Source organism: Schistocerca serialis, chromosome 2, assembly GCF_023864345.2.
Source record: "Schistocerca serialis cubense isolate TAMUIC-IGC-003099 chromosome 2, iqSchSeri2.2, whole genome shotgun sequence".
NCBI lineage: Eukaryota > Metazoa > Arthropoda > Insecta > Orthoptera > Acrididae > Schistocerca > Schistocerca serialis.
The window spans coordinates 1,093,118,448-1,093,146,241 of NC_064639.1; the positions used below are offsets into that span (position 1 = coordinate 1,093,118,448).

General features: G+C 43.4%; 1 protein-coding gene across 1 annotated transcript in view; it reads left to right on the forward strand.

Annotated features, from left to right (window-relative positions):
- Nucleotides 1–27,794, forward strand: part of LOC126456642 (protein artichoke) — a 368,100-nt gene that overhangs the window by 19,376 nt on the left and 320,930 nt on the right. The window contains exon 2 of the mRNA XM_050092386.1: nucleotides 26,976–27,068. The gene's annotated coding sequence lies outside the window, so the exon portion shown is untranslated. The remainder of the gene's footprint in view (nucleotides 1–26,975; nucleotides 27,069–27,794) is intronic.

Consider the following 27,794-nt stretch of genomic DNA (forward strand, 5'->3'; position numbering starts at 1 on the left):
TTTCGAAAATAGGCATGCTTAGAAATTCTCTCTATATGCTTAGAAAATCTTTTGCACATGGCCAAAAAATATTTTATACGTGTTCAGTAAAAATCTCACTCATGTTTAGACATTCTGGAGATACTATTTCACTGTTTCAGAATAAAAACAGTCTTGACTGCAAAGTTATTAAATTGATATTAAATAACTTCGCAATAGTTCGAAATTGGTTGCTGTAGCACCTTGCCAGAACGGAATGGAAATTTTTTTACACAATTTCACTGTCTTACATAACTCACTTCATCACACTGCCATTTAAGGCTCTCAGACAGTCGGATGCTTAATATTTCAGAGTGACGCTGTAAGAATGAAAGCTATCGTTCTATCCCTGGAAAGTTATAATAAAATTGTTTTTGTCTTCACATTTATCGAGATATCCTTTCACAGTGTTGCTTACACCAACAGAGGTAAAAGGAAAACCCCAATACACAGCTCTTAAAATACCACGGACAAGCGTGTTCTCTTGAATGGTGCTTAGGACAGAAGGCCTTCCGATGATTCCAGAATTTGTATTGTTAACATTATTCTCTAGCGTCGAACGTGGTATGTCATATTTGCTTGAGAGCTCTCTGTACGACAGTTTACCTGGTCTTATAGCAGCAATGGAATTTTCAAGACTTTGCGAGTCATACTTGCACCTCGGTAGAGCACTACGCCTCATTTTATGAGTCTGTGGCATTGTCCGATATTTCCCACCATATGTGATAGTTTACTACACATTAGTGAAAGTGAGATAAGCGGACAAATTACATCCACATTTCCTTCTTAACAAAAAAATGGTTCAAATGGCTCTGAGCACTATAGGACTTAACATCTGAGGTCATCAGTCCCCTAGAACGTAGAACTACTTAAAGCTAACTAACCTAAGGACATCACACACATCCATGCCCGAGGCAGGAATTCGAACCTGCGACCGTAGCGGTCGCGCGGTTCCAGACTGAAGCGCCTACAACCGCTCAGACACACCGGCCGGCCTCCTTCTTAACATTTAAATAATTGATGTATAAGGAAATTATGCTTGCTACTTTTTTTCTCTTCCAGTACAGTGACGATAGTATCGCATAAAGGTAACAAATATTGTACACAACACTAAAAACTGATGCACACCACAGTGTCAACTTTCAAATGCAACAATGTATGTTCTAATCTGCTTGACGACACGTAAGGTGTAAACAGCAAAATGCGTACGTGAAATAAATGCTTGCATCAGTCACACCAACGTAAGAATAGAAATATACTGTTCCCGTCCAGTTAACCCCTGTACTCGGTATGTCCCTACCACAAATATATTATCAGCTCTTCCTTCCATATACACTACTGGGCATTAAAATTGCTACACTACGAAGATGTCGTGCTAATGACGTGAAATTTAAACGACAGGAAGAAGATGCTATGATATGCAAATGATTAGCTTTTCAGAGCATTCACACAAGGTTGGCGCCGGTGGTGACACCTACAACGAGCTGACATGAGGGAAGTTTCCAACCGATTTCTCACACACAAACGGCAGTTGACCGCCGTTGCCTGGTGACACATTGTTGTGATGCCTCGTGTAAGAAGGAGAAATGCGTACCATCACGTTTCCGACTTTGATAAAGGTTGGATTGTAGCCTAACGCGACTGTGGTTTATCGTATCGCGACATTGCTGCTCGCGTTCGTCGAGATCCAATGAGTGTTAGCAGAATATGGAATCGGTGGGTTCAGGAGGGTAATACGGAACTCCATGCTGGATCCCAACGGCCTCCTATCACTATCAGTCGAGATGACAGGCATCTTATACGCATGACTGTAAGGGATCGTGCAGCCACGTCTCGATCCCTGAGTCATCAGATGGGGACGTTTGCAAGTCAACAACCATCTGCACGAACAATTCGACGACGTTTGGAGCAGCATGGACTATCTGCTCGGAGACCATGGCTGCGGTTACCATTGACGCTGCATCACAGACAGGAGCGCTTGCGATGGTGTACTCAACGACGAACCTGGGTGCACGAATGGCAAACGTCATTTTTTCGGATGAATACAGATTCTGTTTACAGCATCATGAGGGTCGCATCCGTGTTTGGCGACATCGCGGTGAACGCACATTGGAAGGGTGTATTCGTCATCGCCACACTGGCGTGTCACCCGGCGTGATGGTATTGGGTGCCATTGGTTACACGTCTCGGTCACCTCTTGTTCGCATTGACGGCACTTTGAACAGTGGATGTTACATTTCAGATGTGTTACGACCCGTGGCTCTACCCTTCATTCGATCCCTGCGAAACCTCCATTTCAGCAGGATAATGCACGACCGCATGTTGCAGGTCCTGTACGGGCCTTTCTGGATACAGAAAATGTTCGACTGCTGCAATGGCCAGCACATTCTCCAGATCTCTCACCAATTGAAAACGTCTGGTCAATGGTGTCCGAGCAACTGGCTCGTCACAATACGCCAGTCACTACTCTTGATGAACTGTGGTATCGTGTTGAAGCTGCATGGGCAGCTGTACCTGTACACGCCATCCAAGCTCTGTTTGACTCAATGACCAGGCGTATCAAATGGTTCAAATGGCTCTGAGCACTATGGGACTCAACTGCTGTGGTCATTAGTCCCCTAGAACGTAGAACTACTTAAACCTAACTAACCTAAGGACATCACACACATCCATGCCCGAGGCAGGATTCGAACCTGCGACCGTAGCAGTCGCACGGTTCCGGACTGCGAGCCTAGAACCGCGAGACCACCACGGCCGGAACCAGGCGTATCAAGGCCGTTATTACGGCCAGAGGTGGTTGTTCTGGATACTGATTTCTTAGCATCTATGCATCTAAATTGCGTGAAAATGTAATCACATGTCATTCCTAGTATAATATATTTGTCCAATGAATACCCGTTTATCATCTGCATTTCTTCTTGTAGCAATTTTAATGGCCGGTAATGTACTTTTTTGTGTGAGGATTGAAAGCGAGTAAATGATAAGGCAGCGGTACGTGCATGGAGTTTGCTGTTCGTTGAGAAAGATGCGTGGAGAGAAACGGTTCTCATCTGGGGACACGCCAGAAGTCGCGTGCCGCATCGCACGGCACCGTTACGTTACGTTACTGTGCAGCTGTCGCGCGGGGCTGCATCGGCAGGCGCTCTGCTGTCGCTCGGCCGGGGAGACAACTTCAACGCTTGTGTCATGTAGCTCAGTCTCTTCACATATGGCAGTACTGACAGACCGTAGACATTAGTTAGTCTCATTGATCATTTGTATGACTACTTAGAATGACATGCAACAAGTAATTTTACATTCGCATTACACATTGATACAGTATGTGATCTAAAGTATCTGCAAACTCCCAAAAACGTACGTTTTTCATACGAGGTGCATTTTGCTGCCACCTATTGCCAGGTACTCCATATCAGCGACCTCAGTAGTCGTTAGACATCGTGAGAGAGCAGAATGGGGCGCTCCGCTTACTTCGAACGTGGTCAGGTGATTGGGTGACACTTGTGTAATACATCTGTACGTGAGATATACACACTCCTAAACATCCCTAGGTCCCCTGTTTTCGATGTGATAGTGAAGTGGAAACGTGAAGGGACACGTACAGCACAAAAGCGCACAGGCCGACCTCGTCTGGTGACTGGTAGAGACCACTGACAGTTGAAGAGGGTCGTAATGTGTAATAGGCCGACATCTATTCCGAGCATCGCAAAGGAATTCCAAACCGCATCAGGATCCACTGCAAGTACTATGACAGGCGGGAGGTGAGAAAACTTGGATCTCATGGTTGAGCGGCTGCTCATAAGCTACACATCATGCCGGTAAATGCCAAACGACATCCCGCTTGGTGTAAGGAGCGTAAATATTGGTCGATCGAACAGTGGAAAAACGTTGTGTGGAGTAACGAATCACGGTACACAATGTGACGATCCGATGTCAGGGTGTCGGTATGGCGAATGGCCGGTGAACGTCATCTGCCAGCTCGTGTAGCGCCAACAGTGAAATTCCGAGGCGCTGGTGTGTTTTTCATGGAGGAGCTTGCACCCCTTGTTGCTTTGCGTGGCACTATCGCAGCACAGGCATACATTGGTGTTTAAAGCATCTTCTTGCTTTCCACTGTCGAAGAGCAATTCGAGGATGGTGACTGCATCTTTCAGCAAGATCGAGCACCTGTTCATAATGTACGGTGTGAGGCGGAATGGTTACAGGACAATAGCATCCCTGTAATGGACAAGCCTGCACAGAGTCCTGACCTGAATCCTACAGAGCACCTTTGTGATGTTTTGGAATGCCGACTTTACGCCAAGGTCGCCGAGCGACATCGATATGTCTCCTCAGTGTAGCACTCCGTGAAGAATGGGTTGCCATTCCCCAAGAAACCTACCAGCATCTGATTGAACGTATGCTTGCGAGAGTGGAAGCTGTCATCAAGGCTAAGGGTGGGCCAACACCATATTGAATTCCAGTATTACCGATGGAGGGCGCCACGAACTTGAAAGTCATTTTCAGCAAGGTGTCCGGATGCTTTTGATTACATAGTATGTAAATACGACTACATACTGATCATTTGCAAGTTTTTTATATTTATAAAAATAGAAATTCATCAACTGGATAGAAGAAGTGGTCAAGGGGAAACTTTTTCAGTCTGTTTTCTAATTTAAATTTGCTGTCAGCCAGACATTTTATACAAGGTGTCTCAAACCTTTTGGGTCAAATTGAAACATGTGCTAGTGGGTCCACAGCCGATTATATTGAGTTAGGGAACCAATGGTCGGAAATGCATATTTATTGTGTTATGGGCATACACAGCGTATACAGCAGAACAAAAACGTAGCTCATAGTAATTATTTAAAGCGAGCCTCAGTGCATGTATTGCAACGGAGAGGTCCTGTCCCATGGCCAGCGCAATCGCTGGATCTCACACTTGTGGGCACAAGAGATTTTTTGGGAAAGTGTGTGGCACAACTTCATGCGTCATTGCCCTGCATGAACTGAGACTGGCAGTCGTCACTAGGATCAACTACTATGAGGCGAGTTGTTGTTGATCGGTGTACGCTGTGTATATCCACAACACAATAAATTTGCGTTTCCGACCGTTCGTTCCTTATCTCATTGTAATCAGTTGTGGACCTACTATCACCTGTTTCAGTTTGACGCAACAGGTTTGAGATACCCTGTACAGTTGGGAAAGTATTAAAAAAAACTTCTATGAGCATTTTTCACCCATTTTTGTGCTAAAGACAACGTTAATGTGCAGTAATGAGTGTTATTTGCCTTCTGGTATTGTAATTATGTACATATTGTAACTTTTGAACTGCAGTGGATTATTTACAACAAACGTCACGGGGGAGTAAATACACTCCTGGAAATGGAAAAAAGAACACATTGACACCGGTGTGTCAGACCCACCATACTTGCTCCGGACACTGCGAGAGGGCTGTACAAGCAATGATCACACGCACGGCAAAGCGGACACACCAGGAACCGCGGTGTTGGCCGTCGAATGGCGCTAGCTGCGCAGCATTTGTGCACCGCCGCCGTCAGTGTCAGCCAGTTTGCCGTGGCATACGAAGCTCCATCGCAGTCTTTAACACTGGTAGCATGCCGCGACAGCGTGGACGTGAACCGTTTGTGCAGTTGACGGACTTTGAGCGAGGGCGTATAGTGGGCATGCGGGAGGCCGGGTGGACGTACCGCCGAATTGCTCAACACGTGGGGCGTGAGGTCTCCACAGTACATCGATGTTGTCGCCAGTGGTCGCCGGAAGGTGCACGTGCCCGTCGACCTGGGACCGGACCGCAGCGACGCACGGATGCACTCCAAGGCCGTAGGATCCTACGCAGTGCCGTAGAGGACCGCACCGCCACTTCCCAGGAAATTGGGGACACTGTTGCTCCTGGGGTATCGGCGAGGACCATTCGCAACCGTCTCCATGAAGCTGGGCTACGGTCCCGCACACCGTTAGGCCGTCTTCCGCTCACGCCCCAACATCGTGCAGCCCGCCTCCAGTGGTGTCGCGACAGGAGTGAATGGAGGGACGAATGGAGACGTGTCGTCTTCAGCGATGAGAGTCGCTTCTGCCTTGGTGCCAATGATGGTCGTATGCGTGTTTGGCGCCGTGCAGGTGAGCGCCACAATCAGGACTGCATACGACCGAGGCACACAGGGCCAACACCCGACATCATGGTGTGGGGAGCGATCTCCTACACTGGCCGTACACCACTGGTGATCGTCGAGGGGACACTGAATAGTGCACGGTACATCCAAACCGTCATCGAACCCATCGTTCTACCATTCCTAGACCGGCAAGGGAACTTGCTGTTCCATCAGGACAATGCACGTCCGCATGTATCCCGTGCCACCCAACGTGCTCTAGAAGGTGTAAGTCAACTACCCTGGCCAGCAAGATCTCCGGATCTGTCCCCCATTGAGCATGTTTGGGACTGGATGAAGCGTCGTCTCACGCGGTCTGCACCTCCAGCACGAACGCTGGTCCAACTGAGGCGCCAGGTGGAAATGGCATGGCAAGCCGTTCCACAGGACTACATCCAGCATCTCTACGATCGTCTCCATGGGAGAATAGCAGCCTGCATTGCTGCGAAAGGTGGATATACACTGTACTAGTGCCGACATTGTGCATGCTCTGTTGCCTGTGTCTATGTGCCTGTGGTTCTGTCAGTGCGATCATGTGATGTATCTGACCCCAGGAATGTGTCAAGAAAGTTTCCCCTTCCTGTGACAATGAATTCACGGTGTTCTTATTTCAATTTCCAGGAGTGTATATTGAGAAAAAGTAGTCAAATCGCCTAACGTCTTAAACAGATGTCTACAAATTGATTATTAGTGAGCACCACTTATTCTTACAGCACGTTTTTCAGCAATGAAGTCTTTCTCTCGTCAAGATGAGCTATTCCAGAACATTATTCCATATGACATTATTGATCGAAAATAAGCAAAATATGTCAGCTTATTGATTTGTCCCTCCTCAAAATCTGCAATGATTCTTAAAGTGCAAATGTGGCTGAACTGAGTTGTTTTAGCCGTTCCAGAATGTGTTTTTTTTTCAATTTAAATTCTCATCAATATGGATACAACAAAAGTTTGAAGTTTCCACCCTAGTTACTATTTCCTCACCATCTATAAATAAAACAGTTTTCTACGTCAGTTACATATTTATTTTGTCACTATGAGGTTCACACCACCGTCTTCAGGTGGAGAATTGTTGAGATACATAGCTTGTGTTAGAGAAGTGCGCAAACGCCTTTCCACGGGAGTAAACCAAATAAAGGCAGGTTATGTTGCGTCCTTTAGCGGTGATAAAATTTTGTTTTTACAAGACGTACTGTTAAAACTAAAAAACATGAATTTGTGAAAGTGAAGTGTACTTACAAGAGAAATAGAGTCGAAAATAGGCTGCTTACTGCTACTTTTGCATATGCTCTCCACTGTACGTTATGGTGACACTGTAACTTCACAGATGTTTTACAAGTCAAAACACTCTTGCTTACGTTGAGTACAAAGATAACTGAAAGGTACATCTACTGGAACTTGGCTGTTCGTTGCTGTACATCACAATTCAATTATTATAGTTAAGGTTGTATACATAAATGTGTTTCACTTTTATTTTTAAAAATATGAATGGGCTGCAACGGAATAGGGACATGTGCTCATTTAAATTATTATGTTAGGTCGTTATATATACGTAAATATCGTTTCCTTGTAGTTTAGAAAGTATGATGGCCTGCAACAGAATATGAACGTGTGCACAATTCAGTTTTTATATTTAAGTGCTTACATATAAAACATATTACAGTAGGTCATACATATTGTAGGTTGAACTTATTGGGAAGTGAATCGAAGAGCATAAATTAATAGCTGTGCACTGAAATTATAAGTTATGGAAATGCTTTAAGTTTTCTGTCAAGGCTTTTGGAAAAGAAGTCGATTTAGCCTGTTTCATTATTGTCACTGAGTATATTTTCCCCAACTTATGGCCTTTTTAAATTATTTAATGAGCTGAACAATTACTACACGTGATTTTATATATGGCAGAGGATGAGAACATTCCAAACAAACAATAACACCTTAAAATGCAGCAAAGATAAATTTTTATCTTCTGGCTTATATAAAATCGTGTGAATTCAGTATTTAGCTTAGTACCTAGGTCAAAGAGGCTGTTAGTTCCACATCAGGTTCAAAGAACACATCAACACCTTCCGATACCACACATGACACAAATCTGCAATAGCCTCTCACATAAAAGATACAGGACATCCATTTGACAGTGTACAAAGCAATCTTAAGGTAATACACGCATTGAACAAAGGACAAAAAAGTCTCTATATGAGGAACTAGAAGTCTATATGCACAGAAAGAAACTTCAGGAAAATCTACTCAGTGACAATAATGAAATAGGCTAAACCAATTCAAAAGCTTTGACAGAGTACTTAAAGCATTTACATAATTTTCAATTTCATTACACAGCAATTTGTCTCTTATATTCATTATCCAATAAGTTCAACCTACAGTATATTTTTATGATATGTTCTAACCTGTTCTACGTGCAACCACTTAAATATAACTGAATTGTGCACATGTCCATATTCTGTTGCAGCCCATAATAGTTTTTAAACTAGAAGGAAAATATATTTCTGTATAAACAGTAACCTAATATAATAATCGAACTATACACATGCCCATATTCTGTTGCAGCCCATTCATATTTTTTAAATGAAAGATAAACGTATTTTTACATAACTATTTAACATAGTAATTGAATTGTGATGCACAGTGACGAATACTCAAGTTCCTGCAATTGCACCTTTCTGTTATCGTTATATTCAATGCAACTAAGAATATCTCTGACTTGTATAACATCTTTGGAGTGACAGTGTGAAAGTAGTGTACAGTGGAGATCACTTGCAACAAGGAGCACTATGCAGTCTTTTTTCGACTCTACTTCCCTTGTAAGTATACTTGACTCTCACAATTTCATGTTTTCTAGCTTAAACACTTTTCTAAAAATACTTTATCACCAGTAAAAGACGCAACGTAACTTGGCCTTATTTGCTCTGCTTCTGTGGAAAGGTGTCTGTGCTTTTCACTAACACCAGCTATGTACTTAACCAATTCTCCACCGGAAGGTGATGGTGTAAACAATCGAAACGAGTAGAGGTAAAATGAATGTGTGACTTAGCCGAAAACTGTTCTATTTATATTTATAAACATTTGCAGCCCTCATGATGGCGTCCTTTATGAATGAAATATTAATTCTCACCTTGTGTTACACGTATCATTATTGTACTAACACTATATGAACGAAGCTGAATATGTTGTGGCTTTTTAAAATTGAGAGTGAGACAATGCACAGGTAACCACCGAACAACACTTTTAAGAACATTATTTACCGTTTCTTCTGTTGCTATATTTATGTTTGGACTGATTAGAATACCAATGTCATCCACAAAAAGGAAATAATTCTACTTGTTATGTGATGGATGTAAGGTCATTTACTTATGTGAGAAACAATAGTGGGCCTAAGCTTGAGCCTTTGAAACCCCAATCTGAAGAATTAGGGTGAATTTGCTATGAATTAGAGCTCTGCGAGGAGACAAAGTGCGGAGATTCCTGTGTCAATGCAATATCACATCAATATGAAATGACTAAAAGAGTTAGTGACTGGCTCTGTGTCATCAGCGCCACGTAGGGGGTGAAAATGAGTGAGAGATGGAGAAATGTCTGTATGCCTTTTGCTCCCCTAGCGTCTTGTAGTTTAGTAATGCTTTCACACGACAACAGCTGGATAATATCCTCACCCTGCAGATCAGGGCACTTGTACAATCAGTTAACATATATAACAAGACCAGTTATTGCAGTAGTCGTGAAACTGAGGTCTGTGGGCAGCGCGTGGTCCCTGTCAAGTGTTCTCAGCCGTATTTTATAGTAATATGCTTCTCGCAGGTAACAGCAGAATCCAAAAACATCCACTGACGTTAACGGCTTCTTAAGAGAGTATTTTTCTTGCTCAATAAAAAACTTAATATACTCACAGAGACAGTAATATTTTAAAATGTGCTTAGTTGACTTTGATCAATTGGTCCTGAGTTAAGTAAAGTTTGCTGCTTACCTCAGGGGTAGAGTGGAAGTAGCGCAGTCACTAGGGGATTGATAGAAATGAGAGGCTGAATATTTTATTTTTTGCGCAGTCACTGGGGGATTGATAGAGTCACTGGGTGATTGATAGAAATGAGAGGGGGAATATTTTATTTTTTGTCTTCCAATGCTGACAACTCACGAGCTTGCACAACTCAGGCCGATCAGCTGCTATGGCATAAATGTCGAAAGAAAGTAACATGGATTCGTGAATGTGCATTACAGGACGGTCATCTTCAAATGTGGTACATCAGAACATGTCCGTAGCAAGTAATATGAAATCAAATTAAGGCTGTTGTAATACGGATTTTGAGTCTTCTGATATCATACCTGTTACCTTACTTGTATATCAATGTTTAAACAAAGTCTTTTGGCCTACAAATTTAGTTCCTGGCCTACAAATTTAGTTCCTTGTTATTTCATTCACTTAGGTAGTATCTCCTGTGGATAACTAATGCCGACCTGGTGTCCGATTGGGAAAGTGGCCCCACTACTCGTAGGGAAAACTGGGCATGGTGTTTACCCAAAGGAGAGTTAGCCACTTCCAAAAACATCTCTAATGCAAAAGATGAGACTGTCTTCTAAACACTTTTATATAAAAAACTATCATCCGTCATTCTATACTTTTTTGAGAATTTTGATTTAATTATATTATTTAAAAGCGCCTCTTCTGTTATATTTGGCCTAATGCAAAAGTCCGATCGAAAACGACCTGCTGCGGCCACTGTCTTTCAGATACTAGAACCTGGAGGATACGCCTGGAAATCATAAAAACAAACATGGGATCTTGTTGCGATGGCACTGGCCACATTACCCGCTTAGGTGCGAAAACCAATCACTATGTAAGCCTTCAAAACTGCATGCAGTTCCTATATATTTTCTTTTTCACTTAAATATATTTGGTGTGATACCTTATAATACGTAGAGCCAGAATGGATAAATGTTAAGTTCCTATAAGTAACCATGGTTTGGTGGAAACGCAATTTCCCTTCGAGTGGCCACTTTCCCCCCCACCCCCAACCCACGCCCCCGCCCCTCCCCCATGCTTATGCGGCCCCAAGAGTCGCCCTTCAATGTCAATAATGGTTCTTTAGCTAAAACGTTTGACGGCCACTGTGCTATATTATCTAGGCAGCAGGTCAAAACTCAATGCTAGTGAATAACTAATAATAATTAATTTATGGTTCAAATTGCTCTGAGCACTATGAGGTCATCAGTCCCCTAGAACGGAGAACTACTTAAACCTAACTAACCTAAGGACATCACACACATCCATGCCCGACGCAGGATTCGAACCTGCGACCGTAGCGGTCGAGCGGTTCCAGACTGTAGCGCCTAGAACCACTCGTCCACCCCGGCCGCCTAATAGTTAATTTAGAGAGATCCACTCCAGTTGTAGTAATATTTACTCAAACCACGACAGGTTTTAAGATTTTAAAATCTCATCTTCAGGTGTCAAGCTGTAACATACAGAGGAGAGGAAGGATGAGATATAAGGCAAACTATGTGTAAAAACCAAGAGAGCAGGCTGCCGAGACTAGGCGAATTGCTTATAATATTTGGTAATACATAATATGCGGTTGGGTCAGTGAGTGCAAGAGTTCCAATCATTGCATGTTGACGGAACTTGATAAAAGATAAAGATAAAAAGATAAAATCAAACAGACCTAAAAATATAAAGTCCGGGCTGGTGGGACGGATCAGACAGAAGAAGCGTCCTAGCGCTTACAGTACTTCATTTAAGCACGTAAAAGAATATGAACGATATGTGGTACGCACAAGCACTCTGTCCCTGACATCGCTAGTAACTTAGGTATCCTCCATGCACAGCCGAAAGGTCGAGTCCTTAAATTGAAGAAATTGAAATTGTACATAGTTTGCATCAGAATCCACGTATACACGAAATGAACAAACCTCGTCGAAACATACGATTCTGTTGATTAACCACAAGTCCCTAAAATAATGTGTCACAAGTTCAGCTATCGCTCTAGACTCCCATTCGTTTATTAACTGTTTAGCCTCAATCATCTTTCCATACCAGTGTTATTTCAGCATTTTGATTTGCCATTTGGGTTCTAGAATCGCTACACTTACATTTTAGTATTTTTATGAAGGTTTTTATATTTATGGATTCTTATACACCGATGATTCAAAACGTTCTGACCACCTGTTTAATAGTCTGTTGTTCCACTTTTGAAACACAGTAAAACAAGGAATCTGCTTGGCATGGATGCTGCGAGTCCTTGTCATGAATCTAGAAGTATGTAGCACTAAATATCTCCGCACAGGTCAAGCAATTCCAACAAATTACGGGATGGTGGTTTATGGGCACGCAGCTGGCTCCCTATATGTGTTCCAGTGGGCACAGATCGGGCACATTTGCTGGCCAAGACATCAGTGCGCCCCTGTCATGATGCCTTCAGTTACAACCACAGATCCCATGGAAGACCACCTCATTGTACCCCATAGCACAACTCTGCCCTCTTCAGACTGTATCTGTGGCGCGGTACATGTTTCACGCAGTCATTCGGCTGGATGATGATATGCAAGGACCCAATCATTGACCTTCTGTAACAAGAAATGCGATTCATTCGACGGCGAGACGTTCCTATTGATCCACGGTGAAAACTCAGTGATGCTGTGCCCACTGCAATCATAACTGACAATGTCGTTGGGTCAACACAGGAACACTTAAGGGTCGTATGAAACGCAGCTCCATGTTCGACAATGGCCTTTGAACGGTGTGCTCCGAAACACTTGTGCCTTCACCAGCGTACCCTGTCGTCAGATCTGCCACGGATCGCTGCCTGTCCTGGGTTACACAATAGCGAATCCTCTGATGTCTCCTTTTTTTCAATGAGACGTGGTTGTCCAATACCTACACGTTATTTCATCATCCTTCAACAGCTTTCCACAGGTGCTCACGACAGTAGTACGCAACATGCGACCAGTTTCGCCGTTTCAGGGATTCTCGTTTCCAGCCGCAGCGCCACAACAATGCGCCCATTGTCAAAACCGCTCATATCGGTGGATTTCCGGATTATCGGCCCATATCTTCGCTGTAATGACTGCCCATTCGTCCCTCTTCCGCTTACATTCTTTCCTTTCCGCGTCACCTGCCCACAACGCCACCAGCGGCTTTCAGCCTCGCAGTGGGCAGTGATCATAATATTCTGTCCCATCAGTGTATACATCATTTGAGCTCATAATGTATCTTACATATATGATGACTCACTTGGTACAGTTTATCTTAGCATCATTTTCATCATGGCTTTTACTGTATATTCCCCTCTTCACTCATTTGTTGCCTATCAAGACATATATTTTTAGTAGTCTTTGAGGTTCAGACTTACTTTTTCCTATTCGTTCCCCTCCTAACCATTTTTCCATATCATTATTCCTTTGTATAATGTATGGCGACAGACCTGATCATCATTGTGTATTATTGCGATGCGTACATTATTACACCCACATTTTAGATTTGTAATGGGCTTTCTATATATTTTATTTTTGTTTTTGTCACTCGAGCCCATAATGTGTTATACATGTGACGATATACTTAATGTGGTTTACGTTACCATTAATTTTTATCACTGTTGTCACCGTTTTTATCCCTTGTGCATTCATTTTACCCATCTACCATTGCCCTGTTTCCTAAAAACGTTACTTATTGTCATACGCTTGAGAGTTATTCAGCTTATCGGCGTACCTTTGATCCCTTTACATACGACCAAATTTTTGGGGGGGTTTTGTCCAAAAACGGTTCAAATGGCTCTGAGCACTATCGGACTTAACATCTGAGGTCATCAGTCCCCCAGAATTAGAACTACTTAAACCTTACTAACCTAAGGACATCACACACATCCATGCCCGAGGCAGGATTCGAACCTGCGACCGTAGCAGCAACGCGGTTCCGGACTGAAGCGCCTAGAGCCGCTCAGACACAGCGGCCGACTTGGGTTTCTGAAAGATCATTCAACATATTTTTGCTACTATAATCACTGAAGGTTTTATGAATTGCTCTCTTGACATCCGAACACGTTTCATTCAGCATCTCACTCTCTGTAACCCAATACTTTCCTTTATACCTACGCTGAGGTGACAAGCGTTCATAGGACACCGCCTATTATCGTGTCAGTCCCTCTTTTGCCCGGCGTAACGCAGCATTTCGACGTGGCATGGACTCAACATGTTTTTGGAAGTCCCCTCAGAAATATTGAGCCATGCTGCCTCTATAGCCGTCCATAATAGAGAAAGTGCGGCCGGTGCAGGATTTAGTGCACGAGCTGACCTCCCAGTTATGGCCTACAAATATTTGACGGCATTCATGTCGGGCGGTCTGGCTGGCCAAATCATTCGCTTCAGTTGTCTACAAAGTTCTTCAAACCAATCGCGAACAGTTGTGGCCCGGTGGCATAGCGATCGTAGTTTGGGAAAATGAAGTCCATGAGTGGCTGCAAATGTCCTCCAAATCCATGATCGGTTCAGTTGGATCTAGTCCATTCCATGTAAACAAGGCCTGCACCATTATGAAGCCGGCCCGGTGACATAGCGATCGTAGTTCGAGAAAATGAAGTCCATGAATGGCTGCAAGTGTCCTCCAAATCCATGATCGGTTCAGTTGTATCTAGTCCATTTCATGTAAACACAGCCTGCACCATTATGAAGCCACCAACATATCGCACAGTGCCTTGTTGACATCCTGAGTCCATGGCTTCGTGGGGTCTGCGCCACACTCGAATTCTACCATCAGCTCTTACCAACTAAAATCGAGACTCATCTGACAAGGCCACGGTTCGCCAGTTGCCTAGGTTCCAGCCGTTATGGTCGCGACCCAAGGTGCTGCAGGCGATGTCGTGCTGTTAGCAAAGGCACTCGCGTCGGTCCTATGCTGCCATAACTCATTAATGTCAAATTTCATTGCACTCTCCTAACGGATACGTTCGTCGTATATCCCACAGTGATCCCTGCGGTTATTCCACGCAGTGTTACTTGTCTGTTACATTAACAGCTCTACACAAACGCCGCTGTTCTCGGTCGTTAGGTGAAGGCCGTCGGCCACTGCGTTGTCCGTGGTGAGAGGTAATGTCTGAAATTTGGTATTCTCGGCATACTCTTTGCACTGTGCATCTCGGAATACTGAACTCCCTAGTGATTTCCGGAATGGAATGTAACATGCATCTAGCTCTAACTACCATTCCGCATTCAGAATCTGTTAATTCCTGTCGTGCAGCCATAATTACGTCGGAAAATTTTCACATGAGTCAGCTGTGTACAAATGATAGCCCCGCCAAAGCACTGCCCTTTTATACGTGATACCATCGCTATCTGTATATGTGCATATCGCTATCCACGACTTTTGTCACCTGAGTGTATTATCAAGTGGCCTGTGTTTCTTTAGAAGTTTCCTTGCTTTGTCGGTATACAATGGAGGGACCCTCCCATTATGAACGGTTCTCCTGCGTACGTATCTATCCAGTGTGTGGTCAACATGCTACTGTCCTCAGCTAAATGTTTCAATTTCCTCGTTGAGGTATGACTCTACTGCCTCTTTATCTAGTTTATGGAATATTTTTATCTTTCTGTTAGTTCAAATGATTCAAATGGCTCTGAACACTATGGGACTTAACATCTGAGGTCATCAGTCCCCTAGAACTTAGAACTACTTAAACCTAACTAACCTAAGGACATCACACACATCCATGCCCGAGGTAGGATTCGAACCTGCGACTGTAGCAGTCGCGCGGTTCCGGACTGAAGCGCCTAGAACCGTTCGGCCACCGCGGCCGGCTTTCTGTTAGTTTTAGTTACTCTTTATACTTTGTTTACCATTGTTGTTAGTATTGTCTCATGGTCACTGTCACCAGTTTCCTTGCTGACGTCCTCAAAGAGATCAGGCCGATAGAAGGTTCCGTCTATAGTTTTATGCCCACCAGTGATACTGAGTCTTACAAAAGAATCACGCATGCCGCTTCAGTTTCCATCTCAGTGGTTTTGAGTGTCTCCGCTACGTACATCACCTCCATTTTACAGCAGACTATCCTTTCAATTTATGCTTAAATTTTCCCCAGAAATCTCACAGCCGTCAGCTTCAGGTTTTAACTAGCTTTTTGTACCTGGACTAATCATGTGAGCTTCACTGCTTTTTAGGAGCGCTTTTAGGCGTGGGCATGATCCCCAAGGATAAATGCATGCTTGTACTTGTGCTGATACAGTGTGCCTTCCAGAACGACGAGATCACACAGAGAATGCCACGAAAACATTCCCCAAACCATAACGCTCCCTCTTCCGGCATGGGCCCTTCCGACGATTGTTGCAGGGTGTTTGGTTTCAGTCTTTTCACGACAATGGAGGATAGAACGTGATTCATCTGAAAACGCCACCTTTCGCTACTCGGCGGACGCTCGGTTGCGCTACTGGCGTGCAAATTCCGCCCTTCACCGCCAACGAACAGCAGTCAGCATGGGTGCATCAACCCAGGCGCCTGCTACGGAGGTCCACACCTAGCAGCGTTCGCTGATCGGTCGTTGAGGAAACGCTATTGGTAGTCCGTTTGTTCAGGGCAGTCAGCTGCTCAACAGTGGCACGACTATTGGCCCGTATACACCTCGGTAGCCATCGTTCACCCTTGTCATCTTTTGGCCCGTGGTGCACTGCAGTTGCTTCGGCTTCGGTTTTGGATAAGGCCATTTTGGCATGCGCGGTGTACTGTAGCCACGGCAATACGCGCACGGTTTACAAACTTGCCGTATCGGAAATGCTTCCACCCTTGCCCCAATGGCCAATGATCTTGTTCTTCTGGAGGTCAGATAAATCGTTCCGTTTCTGCATCGTGACAACGACTGCTCTGTTGTCTGGGTCCCCCAGACCAACACCAATTCAAAGGAAGGCCTCGGCGCTTGTTCGTGACGTCACGTCAGCTAGGCACGGCGAACGCCAGGTCTGTTGCAGGCATGCTCATAATGGTGGTGTCTCCCTCCCTGACACAGTAAAGTGTGAAACTATTGGCAGTAGTTGACCAACACACATTGTTCTGAGAGATTTCTGCAATCAATTAATTGTGCAATTCATTACACTTCTTAACAATTAGTGTACTCCTGAACTTAAATTTCCACTAATTTTAAGGATTGACATACAAAAACAACTTCATGATCCAACAGCAACAGAATTCGTGCTTCTTTACCTTATTTGTAAATCTGAGGAAGTTACGTTTGTACTGGGTTGCTTTTACAAGAAACTGTGAACATATTGGTGCTCCTCTTTAGGTATCTTGGTTGACTATGGGGTGAGGAGCACTGAATGTTAATGAAATATCATGCGATTGTACACGTTGGGGGAGGGGGTGGGGGACAGAAGAAGAGGCAAAAGAGAGATACTCGCTTTATCAAATAAATTTTTTTTTATCTTATAAAGTTTCTGCTTTCAGTTGCAAGAGGGGAATATTTATCTTTCTAATGTGCATGTTTAAAGAAGTTTAAACTCAGCAGTATTTTTGATGTATGAAGCTGTTTTGTTTCCTGTTTAGAATTCCTTTCGTTGAAAACGACTGTAATCTAATGACTGGCAACAGTTGGACATTTACACGTGTAAATTAGTTCACATTTCCAGTGACGATGTCAAACGAAAATAAATAAATAAATAAAAGAAACGAGTTCATTGTAAGGGGGTTGGGGTAAGTTTCGATAGCAAAATGAGTCAAGTAAATATAGTTACTTTAATGTAAAATTTCCGAAGCTTGCAATGGGGCAAAGCATCTTCTCATATTGATCAATGTTTGTTTCGACAGGATTCAGTAATACAGAACTATGATCTTCATTTGTAGCTTTGCGATAGTAAGAAAATCTTTCATCTAAATAAAACTGCAGAATCCAAAACAATACAAAACATTTTGTGCAAAAATAAGAGATTTATAGTGAGAAGCACGCCCAGGCGTTTCTGCCTGCAACAGACCTGGCGTTCGCCGTGCCTAGCTGACGTGACGTCACCAACAAGCGCCGAGGCCTTCCTTTGAGTCGGTGTTGCCCAGACACACATTCTATACTCTCCACTGCTAGTGTTGCCACCTGTCATCTGTGAGTGGTTATGGGACGTTGACGTCGAATATAGCTGATGGTCACGTTGATGTGACTGGACCGTGTGGAAAAGTGAGAGTCTAGATCTTCGTGTCTGCCTATCATACGTAGGGTCTTCAAAAAGTGAGTTACACGTGTCGTCCCACACTAAGACCACTGCACAGCAGAGACACATTGTCAGAAGAGAGTACATGTTGTGGGTTTCACGCACAGGCATTTCTGGTGCGGTACGGATAACAGGTGCATCACAGTGTGCGAATGAAATGGCGCGGAAACTGGAAACAGTGAAACTGTGAATGCGCGGGCTTGTGCGATTCTTGTGGGCGAAAGGTCCACATTTCACTCAGATTCTATGTGAAATTCTGGCGTCATACGGACCAAATGCACTGTCGCATCTCGCCGTAATGAACTGATGCCAACAATTTGATCAAGGCTGCACAGACGTGGGTAGTGGGTGATGCTGATCGGGTGGTACTCATCTTGACCATATGATTTCCATATTTTCGGCAAACTGAAAGAACATTTGAGGAGATTTTCTGATGATGAGGGCGTTCACACAGCAGTTCTCGAATAGCTCCATGACCAAGGAGCTGATTTCTATCATCGAAGATTTGAACGATTGGTAGAATGTTCCGACCGTCGCTTAGAAAGACTTTGTGACTATGCTGCAAAATGGCATTACATATCTGTGTCACTATGAACTATAATGCAGCATTCAATAAAAGCTATATATCCTGCCATAGTGATGTGTAACTTATTGTTTGAAGCCCCATCGTACGTCGACATATACTGTAGGTACAACTTTTTGGGATTTGAGGTCCGCCAGTTAGCAAACCACCGTTTTTCTCAGTACCCAAACATGTTTCGGCACCACTGTGCCATCATCAGTGGGTTTTCGTTTTTATTTATTCTTTACACTTGGTGAGCATGAATTTTCTGGACCACTTTTGTGTTAATTATTACAGGTAGCTTGTCATGTTTTCGTGTGGCAAGCACTTCCATTCTCCACATCATGCTGAGATGTTGTGATGCATACGTAGCTATAACAAGTATTTTCCACAAATAACGTAGTAGAACGCTTTTTACTACACCAGAACACAGTGCTTTCCACACGAAAACATGACAAGCTACCTGTAATAATTAACACAAAAGTGGTCCAGAAAATTCATTTTCATCAAATGTAAGGAATAAATAAAAACGAAAACCCACTGATGATGGCACAGTGGTGCCGAAACATGTTTGTGCACTGAGAAAAACGGTGTTTTGCTAACTGGCGGACCTCAAATCGCAAAAATATTAACTGCAAACACGGCCAATACAAGGAGCTGTAAATCAAAAGATGGATATGTAGGTACAAACATCAGTTCTCTTACGGAACAGGGCAGACCTTATCAGTAATTGAAGACTATCAGGAACAGTCGTAAAATGATGCTAGCAGCTTTGTGGAATCCAGCACAAGAGTTCATTGAGTATTATCCAAGGGTATTAATATTCTAGTTAGTATTAATGATTAATCGCATGTCCCAAGAAAGAAATCTGCAGCGGAATGTGGTTGCATCCAGTATTCTACATTCTTCTGTGATGAATATGAAAACATGTGGGAGGAATCACATTGATGCTCAACATTTTACATTGAATTTCGAGCTTGAACTTCGGTACTCCTCCTGGTTTGTGTCGGATGCTGCGTCACGCATGTGATCCTCATGATTGTTGCCGAGAGAAAGGTGAAAGCTCGACCGGGCTCCTCTCCATTCTTCGGTGAGGCCGTCATGGCGGGGACTTTCTCCTCTGCAACAAAAGCCTCCCTAGGACACGCGGCACGTCTGTCGAGTGTCGAGCAGCTCTAAGCACTGAAGCTCAAGTCCGTCTGGTCATTGGCTTTGCTAGTGGCCTAAGCGTCCTTTACGGTGCAGTGAGCAGGCTCAGGCAAAACGAGTTCTTCTGCAGCAGCCTACCCGCACCGTGTACTACTCGCCGTTACACTTCCCGCTGCTGCTTGGCATACCGTTCCTGGCACTTGGTTAATACAGTGACACACTGAAACTGGTACTCTCTATTTTCCTAGGTAAGGATCATCACCGTGATCAGTACTCTGCCCAAAGGCCGGTTTTCACGCCCGGGTTCCCGGTTTCGATTCCCGGCGGGGTCAGGGATTTTCTCTGCCTCGTGATGACTGGGTGTTGTGTGCTGTCCTTAGCTTAGTTAGGTTTAAGTAGTTCTAAGTTCTAGGAGACTGATGACCATAGATGTTAAGTCCCATAGTGCTCAGAGCCATTTGAACCATTTGAACCGGTTTTCACGTGGTCTCTCTTCATGCGCTCCTGTCTTCTGCCATCCTCTTCAGGCCCGCGTAATTTCCGCTACCCTTTACGTCTCCTATCATATTGTATCTCTTCCTCCCTCTCAATCTCCTCCCACAAACTAGACCTTCAAAAGTGTCTGTTAGCAGGCACCCCCACCTCAACGAAAGTCGCATCCAGTTGTTCTTCCTTTCTCTTATAACCTGCAACTGTCTTCTCGTCTCACTCACACTTTTCAACACTGTTTCGTTACTTTCTCTTTCCATCCAGCTTATCCTCTCCATTTTTCTTCACATCCACCAGATTGTTCTAGTCTTTTTTCATCCTCTCGTCTCAGTGTCTATGTTTCTGGCCCACAGTGTGCCACATACTAGACTAAACATTTGCTAAATCTATTCCTCAGCACTTTATCTAGTTCGGCACTTAATAATCTCCTCTTTCTATTGAATGCCTCCTTAGCTATAGCAATGCGAGTTTTCACCTCGTGATGGCATCTAAGGCCTTCATTAATCATACTTCCAAGATATTCAAATGCTCTTACTTGGCTAATAATAGCTTATCCGCTCCATACCATTTTTGTTTTTGCTGCATTGATTCTCATACCGCATTCCACACAATCATTATTCAAATCTTTTAGCATTTTCTTTACAGGTCGTCCACTTTCTACCCCTAATACCATATCATCAGCAAATCGTATACATTCTATTCTCTTTCCACCAATACTCACTCCCCTTTTACCGTCTAAGCCTTTCACAATAATCTCTTGCAGGTATAAGTTGAACAATAAAAGGGACAGGCAACAACCTTGTCTAGCTCCCCTTCCAATGCTGCTTCCTTCAGACATTTCATTTCCAATCCTTACTCCTACTTTCGGTTGTAAATATAGGTTCTGTACCAGTCGTCTCTCTTCCAATCTACTGCTTTCCTCTTCAAAATATCCATCACCTTGTTCCGTTGTACTCTATCGAAAGTTTTTTCCAAATCAATAAAAACAGCATAAATTTCTCTACCTTACTCAATATATCTTTCTCGTATGAAAGAAACCGTTTCAAATTAAGCTCATTACAAAATATTTGTCACTCCATTGAAACAGCACACTCACAGCATGACAGTAACGAGCCATCCTGTTTGGACGTGTGTGTGACCACACCGTCAATGAAGTGGCTTTATTTGTTTGTGTATTAACGTGGACGGTCCGTGTCATGTAACAACAAGCAGGAGCAGTGCTCGTAAGAAGATTTTAACCGAAATAGTCCAGAGACGTGCGTCACACCATGCCAATGACAATCCATTTCACACCCGAAACGAATTACTGCTGTCAGTGAATTCTAGTCCGTCTCAAACAGTTTCCAAGCGATCATTACGGGCCGGCCGCGGTGGCCGAGCGTTTCTAGGCGCTTCAGTCCGGAGCCGCGCGACCGCTACGGTCGCAGGTTCGAATCCTGCCTCGGGCATGGATGTGTGTGATATCCTTAGGTTAGTTAGGTTTAAGTAGTTCTAAGTTCTAGGGGACTGATGACCTCAGATGTTAAGTCCCATAGTGCTCAGAGCCATTTGAAGCATTTTTCGATCATTACGGAGGGAAGTGGAAGCGCATGCAGTGGCATTTTGAATTTAGTATCTCGCAAACGGCCGTCGCTCACAGCATCAAATAAAGCTGCGTCTCTTCAGTCCACCAAAAAACACAGAATCTGTACAGTAGCTGACGGAATACATGTAGTGTGGTCTGACTAGTCGCGATCATCTCTTTTCAAATGATATAAGGCGTCGATGCACCGACCGCCCAACGAGTCGTTTAACCTGAAACCTATGGAGGGTATAGATCAGGCCTGATGCGGTTACGAGCTGTTATGGGTGAGTTCAGTCATTCATGTTACCGTCACCATGAAACAAGCTGTTAGTTTCAATATTTTCAATCGCCAAGTGTAGTCCTTTTTTCTACATTTTGATTACTCAGGTGACAAAGGTCGTGGTATATCTCCTAAAAAATATCATGTTGGACCTCCTTTTGCCCTGTTTTATGCAGTAATTCGACGTGGCATGGCCTCAACAAATCGTTGAAAGTCCCCTGCAGCAACTCTACGTCACGTGGGCTCAAAAACTCGTTGCAAATCCCCTGCAGAAATACTGAGCCATGCTGCCTCTACAGCCGTCCATAATTGCGAAAGTCTAGCCGGTGCAGGATTTCGTGCACAAACTGACCTCTCCAATATGTCCCATAAATGTTCGATGGGATTCATGTCGGGCGATCTGGATGGCCAAATCATCGATCCAGTTTTCCAGAATGTTTTTCAAACCAATCGTGAACAGTTGTGGCCCGGTGATATGACATCGTTGTCTGGGAACATGAAGTCCATGAATGGCTCCAAATGGGTTCCAAGTAACCGAGCATAACTATTTCCAGTCAGTGATCTGTTCTGTTGTAAATACAGCCCACAGCATTATGGAGCCACCAACAGCTTGCACAGTGCCTTATTGACAACTTGGGTCAACGGCTTCGTGAGGTCTGCGCCAAGACTCGAACCCTACCATTAGCTTCTACCAACTGAAATCGGAACTCATCTGACCATGACACGGTTTTCCAGTTGCCTAGGGTCAAACCGATATGGTCACGAGCCCAGGAGAGGCGTTGCAGGGGATGTCGTGCTGTTGGCAAAGTCGTTGGTCGTCTGCTGCCACAGCCCATTAACGCCAAATTTCGCCGCACTATCCTAACGGACACGTTCGTCGTACGTCCCACATTGATTTCTGCGTTATTTCACGCAGTGTTGCTTGTGTGTTAGCACTGATAACCCTACGCAAACGCCATTGCTCTCGGTGCAGCCCGTCGGCCACTGCGTTGTCTGTGGTGAGAAGTAATACCTGAAATACGGTATTCTCGGCACAGTCTTGACAGTGTGGATCTCGGAATACTGCATTCATAACGATTTCCAAGGCAGAATGTCCCACGCGTCTAGCTCCAACTACCATGCCGCGTTCAGAGTCTGTTCATTCGCGTCGTGCGGCCTTAATCATGTCGGATTTCTTTTCACACGAATCACATTAGTACAAATCACAGCTCTGTCCATGCAGTGCCCTTTCATACCTTGTGTGCTTGATACTACACGTGTCTGTATATGTGCATATCGGTATTCCATGACTTTTGCCACCTCACTGAAGACATTCATTCCCGTGTAACAAGCCATGCCCACAGGGTACCACGCATGCACTTCTTATTTGACGGACACACAGGCGTCCTGTCGCACCTCGACTAGTCCACTAAATCCTCTGACTTTAATCCCATAGAAAATTTGTGGAAGTATTTGTGACAGTTGGCTAATCGTAGTGATCAACGTCCCCGTAATTTGGTTGCTCTACGGGATGTAATCATCAATGTCTGGCTTCAGCCGGATGTGGCGTACCTGGAGAGCTTGTGAAGTCTCTTGCTCGTCGAGTGGATGGATTATTATGTAATATATCTGCTTAGTTATTTACCAGGTTCTGTGGGACCATGAGAGCCAAAGTCACTTGGTCGTGGTTAACGGACTGCATATTGTAAAATTTGTGAACAAAGATTTAAAGAACTGATAAAATACGAATAAACACGTTACCGAGAAAAGTTCTCAGTTGTTGCGAAGAAGTCTTTGCAGAGTAGAAGGAGTCTGCCCCAAGGAATTTTTTCTACTTGGATTTGAGTACTTGTGGTTTATCACCCGATTTTATTTTCAGTTCTGCTGCAAGCGTATTGAAAGCGAAATTCGCTGAATAGGCCACAATCCACACTATTCTGCACAATGCTGAAGGAAGTGCTGTCCAAATGTATATCGCTTTTCCGTCTAGTGTTTACTGAATGAATGTTGCAGTTTCCTCTGAATGAGTCAGTATTGTCAACAACAGATCGCATGATGGGGTATGTGTAGAGAGACGGCAGCGTTAGAATTTCGAGAAAACTGAATAGCGTTCTGCAGGGAGTTCACGAGCTGACCACACAGGTCAGCCTGACCGCTTATTTCGGACTAAGAATATTCTTGCTGAGTTTGCAGAGCTGACCCAAAATATAACACCATACAAGAAAATAAAGTTAAAGTGAGAAAAGTAATCAAGTCTTCGTGTTTCAACGTCAGAGACAGTGGAGCTCATTCTTATAGTGAAGATAGCAGGGTTCTGTTTCTGCACAAGATCTTGAACTAGATATTTCCAAGAAAACCTTCCATCTACCACCAGTCATAATAACTTAAAATGGTCGTCTTCGTTGACTACTTGATATCCTTAGAGAGCAAAATTTCGATTTATGACAATCCTGTGTTAGAAAATGTAAGCATTGCTTTTTGTTACGGTTAAGTGTTTATCTGTCCTCTGAAAACCATGTGCTGATGTTGCTGACTACCCTATTAGCTGCATAATTTATGTTACGTTCAACGTCTTTCGACACAAAACTTGTGTTATCTGACAAAAGAATAATTTTTGTCATATTTGGTGGCATATCATTGATATGTATCAAGTAAAGCAATGGAACCAGAGCATTATCTTGTCACGCCACTCTTCTTTGCAAGGCTTCAGTAAGATTGAGACCTCTTCCCTATTTGTTAATATTGGATGACAGCCTTCTGCTTACTTACTACTTTCCATGTATGAAGTGAACCATTGTTGAGCTTTTTCCCTAACCCCGATATGTTCCAATTCATCCAAAAGTTTTGTGTGATCTAACACAACAGAAGGGTTTTGTTAAATCAAAGAAAATACCTGTTATCCTCAGCCTATCGTTTAGCCCTGCTAGTGCTTCACACACAAAAGAATAAATATCATTTTTTGTGAATATTTCCTTCTTGAAGCCAAACTGCGAGTCTGACAGCAAATAACCTGTAACGAGATGTGCCACCATTCTCCTATACATTGCTTTCTCAAAAACTTTTGAAACAACTGGTAGCCAAGAAATTGGCCGGTAATTGTCTACGTAACCCCTTTCGCCCTTTTTATAGGTGCTTTCACTAACCAGTTTTTCAGTCTTTCAGAAAACTGATTGCACCTGAAAGACACAGGTGACTCGGTGCACAACTAATATATGGTGCACTGATCTTCATAAGCCTACTTGAAATTTCATCATACACATGGGAGTCATTAGTCTTTGATGTAATAATTGATTCACTTTCACCTTTGCATGTTTCGTGTCGCTGCATGTGATTTAGTTGTCTCGGAACAGCAGTTTTTACTTTCCCATAACACAAAAAAGAGATTAATTACTCAAAAATCTCGTGGATTGTCATTTTTTTGTTGGAGTTTTGCGCCTGAGGTATTTGAAGGAAATATTTGTTTTTTGTTTTGTTTTTTTATCTACAGTAGTGATTTCCAATCGAAAGCATCGGCAGCCCGTAGTGGTCCCTATGACAGCTAATGACGCTTGGTACTGCCAGCCTAGCGTCCGTTGTATGAAGTTGTGAAATCGTTAACACAGGACTTAGGGAGTCAAATAATTCCCGAAGTGACTCATGGAGAAGTTTGAATTTTTTCTTGAACCAGCCCACGTCAAGTATCTTCTTTTCCCTGAGCTACCGTTCCATCTCTAAGGCTGTCGGTGTCAGTGGGAATTTAAGTAGTAACTTACCTACATATTCAATCTGTATAACACATTAAAAGGAAAGCGGTCATACTCCTGAGTAGTCCGTACCTCGAAATCTGATCGGATCTTTGAAATCATGTAAAGGTTTATAGTTTGGTGACCTAACATAAGGAGATGAATCGCTTAGCTCGGGCTGAAATAACGCCCACATACTCAGCAAGCGACTGTTGCGATTCTGTATATACACTCGACTAGAGATAGGCATGATAGCGTTGTGTTCTCGGTATTAATGTCAGTCAAGGATGTAATAAGACATTTCATACAACAACTCTTGTGTCTGTAATTTTCAGTCCAAATGCCGAATTTGTCCCTGAAAGAGGTAACGTTTCAATAAGGAGAACAACGTTAAAAATATTTTGAACTGATCTTCCTCAGACCCGTCTGTGTCTTCCCAGGGTCACTCCAAAGTAACTGCAACTTCGGTTCAAAACAGCCTGGCTAAATGGTTCAAATGGCTCTGAGCACTATGGGACTCAACTGCTGAGGTCATTAGTCCCCTAGAACTTAGAACTAGTTAAACCTAACTAACCTAAGGACATCACACACATCCATGCCCGAGGCAGGATTCGAACCTGCGACTGTAGCGGTCTCGCGGTTCCAGACTGCAGCGCCAGAACCGCGCGGCCACTTCGGCCGGCCAAAAAACAGCCTGGGGTCAATACGTAGGACACATGTGAACTTATGATTTAATTTCCTCGTGTAGTGAAAGTCATGAGCTGCTAGAACTTTATCTCTGATTTGTTTGTATTAATGCCAGATTCTTATCCTTTTTTTATAATAAGTGTGGATTGATTTGCAGAAAGGCTAAATGCTGAAATAGAAATTTTGTTGCTTATGTTTCAGAATGGTAGCAGTGAAGTAGAAAATTTAGAACCACGCCAGGAATCAAGCATATAACCGCGAGGAACTGTCTGGAAACAACTCTAAAGCTGATTGGTATGTCACAATGAGCATAGTTACGTAGCTTAGTACCTTCTACCATAAGCTTCTCAAAATGAGCTTCCACTGCAGTTGTTGGAACTGTTGGCTCAACATATGAAGATAAGATCATCATCTTGTTGAATTCGGAAGCTTATAATTTTATTTCTATCAACGTTTGAAAAGGTTTTTTTTTATATCTCCACTTGCTGAAAAACGCATGTTTTTCTTTACTTTTTACTATTCGGATACGTTTTGGCATCTGTGTGCCAACTTCTAAAGCCTTCTTTTTCTCTACGTCATTACTTTGAAGCTGACATTACAAAATGTTCTAAAATACTAACAAACAGAGGTAGCGAAACCAGCGCTGTCTTTTATTCAAAAATAAACCGAGAAACACAAAAGATGGCATGTTGCTGTAGAAATATGACTGGACGTCGAAAAGGGAAGATAAATGTATTCTGTAGAAGGAGGTATGCTAAATACCATACTCGATAAACTACGTTTCTATGTCACAACTACAGGAAACGTTAGACTTAGACGTGTATAGCCGGAAAAAAACTTTCTTCAACAAAAGAGTCCTACAGGTATCATAAAACAAGGTGGAATGAAGGAAGAAGTACTCGAAAACGTTCATCTGCAATTCATCTGCAGTGCAACACTGAATGGAAGTGGGTTATTGATAAACCGGACTTCCAGGAAAACGCTCAAAACTAAATGAACTGATAAAGCATGAAGCGAACA